This window comes from Poromitra crassiceps (assembly GCF_964638095.1).
Source record: "Poromitra crassiceps genome assembly, chromosome: 18".
NCBI classification, from domain to species: Eukaryota; Metazoa; Chordata; class Actinopteri; order Beryciformes; family Melamphaidae; genus Poromitra; species Poromitra crassiceps.
In genome coordinates, this window is record NC_139636.1 from 14,750,442 (window position 1) to 14,757,559 (window position 7,118).

The 7,118-nt window shown below is 40.9% G+C and overlaps 1 pseudogene across 1 annotated transcript in view; it reads right to left on the minus strand.

Moving 5' to 3' along the window:
- Positions 1-6,687, minus strand: part of LOC310792629 (genetic suppressor element 1-like) — a 26,590-nt pseudogene extending 19,903 nt beyond the window's left edge. Inside the window, exon 1 of the transcript XR_014553947.1 lies at positions 6,512-6,687. The product of XR_014553947.1 is annotated as a genetic suppressor element 1-like (transcript). The remainder of the gene's footprint in view (positions 1-6,511) is intronic.
- Positions 6,688-7,118: the final 431 nt, after the last annotated feature.

Here is a 7,118-nt window from a genome sequence, read left to right on the forward strand (position 1 = left end):
AGTCCTGGACTCATTTCAGGACTTGTGACTCGACTTGGACTGGAGCACTGATGACTGATGACTTGGACTTGAGCATTCATGCATTCGGACTGGGAAGTTGGAGACTCGGACGCAGACTTGTTAATTGATAAAGATTGTTTTTTGTTTTTGTTAGTTTTTTGTAATAGACCCTATTAATTTGGCATAAGATATTGATAGCTATATTAATACCGTGACATTATTCAATTCTGTGCAAGGGCAGGCATGTGGACGCGGACTTGAACACTGGGGACTAAACTTGGACTTGAGATACAGTGACTTGACTACAACACGACACCCACACACACACATGGCATCGAATTTATTACCACATCTTTTGATTTCATAAAGTAACAGAACATGCTTTAACAAAAAACTACAATTGTATCTGTTTACACAAGAACTAGTTGATTTTCGCTATTCATTTCATCACACTATTCCTTTATTTGATTTCTGATTCAGTGGATGCAGTGATTTCTTTTCTCACTTATTCAAAAGATGAAATTATTATATAGAGCAATTGCATGTATTAGATAAGCTTTGAGTTAGTGTTTGTTCTTATGTGTTGTTGGTCTTTTGCTTAATGTGTCTAAGTGGTTGTGGTACATGTATGAGTATGAATGATACAGATATGTATATTTGTAAATAATGTGTATATAATGTATTTTCTGAATTGAAGTATTGTAAAATATTAATGTGGACCCCAGGAAGAGTAGCTAGCTACTGTTTCCTTACAGTAGCTAATGGGGATCTAAATAAACAAACAAACAAACACATACAAACACAACACACACACACACACACACACACACACACACACACACACACACACACACACACACACACACACACACACACCCTACACCCCCCCTCTACACCTTAGATTAATCCTGAACGCACCCCTCTGCTCTGCCAACAGCTGTAGGGTCACATTACACAGTTAGCATTGGCACTGCATCTCAATATAAGCCCCAACTTTCATTCATCAAAATCTCATCCACAGTCTATCTTAATGTAATGTGTTTTCACAGGTTAGTTATCTCATCCACAGTCTATCTTAATGTCTTAATGTAATGTGTTTTCACAAGTTAGTTATCTCATCCACAGCATATCTTAATGTAATGTGTTTTCACAGGTTAATTATCTCATCCACAGTTTATCTTAATGTAATGTGTTTTCACAGGTTAGTTATCACATCCACAGTCTATCTTAATGTAATGTGTTTTCACAGGTTAGTTATCACATCCACAGTCTATCTTAATGTAATGTGTTTTCACAGGTTAGTTATCTCATCCACAGTCTATCTTAATGTAATGTGTTTTCACAGGTTAGTTATCTCATCCACAGTCTATCTTAATGTAATGTGTTTTCACAGGTTAGTTATCTCATCCACAGTCTATCTTAATGTAATGTGTTTTCACAGGTTAGTTATCTCATCCACAGTCTATCTTAATGTAATGTGTTTTCACAGGTTAGTTATCTCATCCACAGTCTATCTTAATGTAATGTGTTTTCACAGGTTAGTTATCTCATCCACAGTCTATCTTAATGTAATGTGTTTTCACAGGTTAGTTATCTGATCCACAGTCTATCTTAATGTAATGTGTTTTCACAGGTTAGTTATCTCATCCACAGTCTATCTTAATGTAATGTGTTTTCACAGGTTAGTTATCTCATCCACAGTCTATCTTAATGTAATGTGTTTTCACAGGTTAGTTATCTGATCCACAGTCTATCTTAATGTAATGTGTTTTCACAGGTTAGTTATCTGATCCACAGTATATCTTAATGTAATGTGTTTTCACAGGTTAGTTATCTGATCCACAGCATATCTTAATGTAATGTGTTTTCACAGGTTAGTTATCTCATCCACAGTCTATCTTAATGTAATGTGTTTTCACAGGTTAGTTATCTCATCCACAGTCTATCTTAATGTAATGTGTTTTCACAGGTTAGTTATCTCATCCACAGTCTATCTTAATGTAATGTGTTTTCACAGGTTAGTTATCTCATCCACAGCATATCTTAATGTAATGTGTTTTCACAGGTTAGTTATCTCATCCACAGTCTATCTTAATGTAATGTGTTTTCACAGGTTAGTTATCTCAACCACATTCTATCTTAATGTAATGTGTTTTCACAGGTTAGTTATCTCATCCACAGCATATCTTAATGTAATGTGTTTTCACAGGTTAGTTATCTCATCCACAGTCTATCTTAATGTAATGTGTTTTCACAGGTTAGTTATCTCATCCACAGTCTATCTTAATGTAATGTGTTTTCACAGGTTAGTTATCTGATCCACAGTATATCTTAATGTAATGTGTTTTCACAGGTTAGTTATCTGATCCACAGTATATCTTAATGTAATGTGTTTTCACAGGTTAGTTATCTCATCCACAGTCTATCTTAATGTAATGTGTTTTCACAGGTTAGTTATCTCATCCACAGTCTATCTTAATGTAATGTGTTTTCACAGGTTAGTTATCTCATCCACAGTCTATCTTAATGTAATGTGTTTTCACAGGTTAGTTATCTCATCCACAGCATATCTTAATGTAATGTGTTTTCACAGGTTAGTTATCTCATCCACAGTCTATCTTAATGTAATGTGTTTTCACAGGTTAGTTATCTCATCCACAGCATATCTTAATGTAATGTGTTTTCACAGGTTAGTTATCTCATCCACAGTCTATCTTAATGTAATGTGTTTTCACAGGTTAGTTATCTCATCCACAGTCTATCTTAATGTAATGTGTTTTCACAGGTTAGTTATCTCATCCACAGTTTATCTTAAAGGAGGACTTACCCCCTAGATATGTATTAGAACAGTGATTTGAAAATACCTATGGAAAAAACCAAGAAATGACATATGCTCTTGTCTATACTGGACTCTTTGGCTGTGTTGAAGTCCAGATTTTTTTTCTGAAATCGACGCCATTACAGTTTGCCTATTGCCTCAAAAATAATTTATTTGAGAGGGGCCATATCTGTATAAATATCAACAATTAGCCAACGCTGGTGGCCTGTATGGAAAGAGCTTTGCTCAAAATGGTTGAAAGTTATATCAATTTGGTAATTCAGTGGCGAACTAGAAATTTAATTATTTTTCTGCATGTAACTCTATGGCAGTGTTAAACTACGTTACGAGAGCAAAGTGGCATGGGCTCGTTACAGCAGCACACCGCACAATACGACAAACCCCCCGTTCTGGGGTAACACAATGCGAGATTTCTCTACGTCATTCCCTCGTCCAAGTTGCCATATAGTCCCTTTTTCATTTTAGTTTGGGGGCTTTTCGTGATTTTTATTAAAAGTTGTGCAAAAGTTTTTTCCTCTCAGCGCAGTGCAGGCTGCCTGCGCCTCCTCCCTCCTGCCAGACCCCGGCTGCCGAAACAGCCTGCTGCATGCATGGGGCGCTTGTAACCTCACGGAGCAACAAACAAACAGACAGAAATAGCTGGTGTGCGATTTAGAGAATGCAGTCTGAGATTGGGTACAGGATTGAGGGAATCCCGCATCTGTTTGCGAAGGTGCGACTGGACAGGACGCTTTTCACAGACGGGCACAGTAGTCGGAGCGAGGTGAGTGTCTCTCAGGGCTACTCAGGGCAGAGCTGCAGATCTCTCCTTCTCCTCCGCGCATTCAGTCTGTCCAAAATCATTACCGATATAATCTCAGTAGGAGGGATGCAGGGAAATGATAGTAGCCGATGTGTTTAGAGAAGCTTTGTCACGTTGTCACGTCGTAGTATAGCGTTATATTTTACATGTGCGCTAAACTGCGACCATATTTGTTTGCGGAAATATCAGACTGCTCTCTCTACTCTCAGAGCACAGAGAGCTCTGCTCTGCTGCGCGCGCCCGCGGAGCTTGGAGCTAGTGCATGAGGTTTACAGTACGACTCTCTCCCGCATGCCTGGGCTGGAGACAGCTGCTTCCAACTCGGACTGATAATATATACATCATCATTCGAGCTTATTCAGGTAAGATATTAATAAAGTAGTGACACATTCAGCGGGAAACTAACTATAATTAAGACATGTGCCAACTTTGACAACGTTTGGTTCAGTATTTTAAGAGCAAACTTCAATAAGAATAGGCTTGGAGTTCTGAGGAGCCGAAAGGGTACAGAGGGGGTAGGGGAGTAATTATCTTGAAATCCCATAGTCTTTGGGGACAACCTGACGTCAGGTTGTACCAAATCTCCCATTCATTTGAGAAAAAAAAAAAGCAGTCTTTGACCCTAAGAGGGCGCTTATGCCAGGTATGCTGCTGAAAAATGATACAAATGGTAAAATGGCAACAGTTTGGTGTCAAATGTGGAAATTCTGACCAGAATTCTTCACACATCACCCCCAAAGTCATATATATTGGTTAAAAGCTGAAAAAAAGTGTTTTGGAGGTAAGTCCTCCTTTAATGTAATGTGTTTTCACAGGTTAGTTATCTCATCCACAGTCTATCTTAATGTAATGTGTTTTCACAGGTTAGTTATCTCATCCACAGCATATCTTAATGTAATGTGTTTTCACAGGTTAGTTATCTCATCCACAGTCTATCTTAATGTAATGTGTTTTCACAGGTTAGTTATCTCAACCACATTCTATCTTACTGTAATGTGTTTTCACAGGTTAGCTGCTTGGCTCAGTGCCCACTGACTTACTAAACTTTCTTTCGATGAAGGGTAATGCGTATGTTTTAGAAGCTAGATACAAGGAAAATGTGTCAATGTATTTAATGATTGAGAGACCCTAACCCTAACCCACAACAAGAGTTTGCACTATACTCTAGATGACGTGTGTGTGGTGGAGCATGTTGTCTATCAGGAGCTGTGGTTGGAGGTTGTTAGATGACGTGTGAGTTGGGGAGCATGTTGGCTATCAGGAACTGTGGTTGGAGGCTGTTAGATGTCGTGTGAGTTGGGGAGCATGTTGCAACCCGATCTCCCAAAAAATTGTAAAATAGCAACGTTTGTGGACCAAAGTTGCTATGTTACAATTTCGGCTCTGAAATTTTAAAATGGTAACGTACGTTTGTACAGGGGTGGGCGTGGTTTGGGCGTGGTTTACGGAGATTTTCTGTTTCTAACCCCTCCCCCTCCCCTAACCCTAACCCTAAAATCTGAGTTGGGGAGCATGTTGGCTATCAGGAGCTGTGGTTGGAGGCTGTTAGATGTCGTGTGAGTTGGGCCGCCCAGAGAGATGGCAGTGCCCCTGGAAGAGTCCAGCCACTATGCCCCCCCTCCCCCGCACGCGCTTTACTCATATCAACGCTGCAGCTTTCGGAGCTGACTGAAAAAAGTTTGTCAAAAGATTATTATTTGGGTCTAAAGCCCTTGCCTGATCCCGCTTTTTTTTTTGCCTTGCGATTTTGGCATCCTGACTTTTGTTTTGCTCCTGGCATTTTGCTATCACCGGTCTTGTTTTGTTTGCTATCACCTGTCTGTGTTGTGTGTTACACCATAAATGGTCCCTCTAGCTGCTGCTGCCCCAAGCAAAATGACCCGCCCCATGCCTGCCTTGTTCTTCTTCTTCTTCTTTTGGCTTTCCGGCAGACTAGATGCCTTGCGGCACATTGCTGCCTCTCACTGCACTGGTCGGATGGGGGATTACATCAGAATGGCACTATTTTCCACAGGAGCACTCCTGCCCAAGCATGCCTTGTTACTGCTGCTGTGTTTTGTGTATTTGTTCGACTCCTTGCAAAAAAATTAATTAGTTGCCGCATTTTCAGGATGGGAGATATATTTTAGTGTAAAAAAAAAAAAAATGTTTTGGGCGGACCTGAGTTGGGGAGCATGTTGGCTATCAGGAGCTGTAGTTGGAGGCTGTTAGATGACGTGTGTGTGGTGGAGCATGTTGTCTATCAGGAGCTGTGGTTGAGGCTGTTAGATGACGTGTGTGTGGTGGAGCATGTTGTCTATCAGGAGCTGTGGTTGGAGGTTGTTAGATGACGTGTGTGTGGTGGAGCATGTTGGCTATCAGGAGTTGTGGTTGGAGGCTGTTAGATGACGTGTGTGTGGTGGAGCATGTTGGCTATCAGGAGCTGTGGTTGGAGGTTGTTAGATGATGTGTGTGTGGTGGAGCATGTTGTCTAGCAGGAGCTGTGGTTGGAGGTTGTTAGATGACGTGTGTGTGGTGGAGCATGTTGGCTATCAGAGTTGTGGTTGGAGGCTGTTAGATGACGTGTGTGTGGTGGAGCATGTTGTCTATCAGGAGCTGTGGTTGAAGGCTGTTAGATGATGTGTGTGTGTTGGAGCATGTTGTCTATCAGGAGCTGTGGTTGGAGGTTGTTAGATGACGTGTGTGTGGTGGAGCATGTTGGCTATCAGGAGCTGTGGTTGGAGGTTGTTAGATGATGTGTGAGTTGGGGAGCATGTTGGCTATCAGGAGCTGTGGTTGGAGGTTGTTAGATGTCGTGTGTGTGGTGGAGCATGTTGGCTATCAGGAGCTGTGGTTGGTGGCTGTTATCCTGAAGAAGGTGCACGGCTCACCTCTGGGATCCTCGGCCTGCTTGGCCAGTTTACGGAGGGCAGCGGCGAATCCAGAGTTTGCAGACTGGGCAACTGCGTTCCCATTGGTTAGTGGGCTAAGGGGGACTGACAGTTGCCGTGGTGCGAGTTGCCGTGGAGATCATTCCTAACGATGGTGATTTGGACTCATGGTTCATACCTGAAGAAAGAGTGTGAAGAGAGATATCAGAGCTTATTTCTAAAAACTCTGAAACAAACTCTGAAAGGGAATTTCTTTTTTAGCCGAAGTTCATAGTATAGAGACGAGAGGCAAAGTGACTGCCTACTTCCTGCTTCAGCACTGTACCAGAGATTTTCATCCGCCATTTATTTTCCAATACACATTTCGTAAAATGCGGATAAAAATATTTTTACTGGTTCAAACCAAATGGTACAGATATATTTAGAAACAGGAGAGATCGCATAACATTTCACTGGGATGTTTTTTTTAGTTTTGGTCCGAGTGAAATGTTCTATGGTCTCTCCCAATTATATTATTATTTATTATTATTTAGCTGAACCATTTGGTTTGACGAAGTACAACTATTTTATAAGCATTTTACGAAATGGCGGATGAAAATCTCTGGTA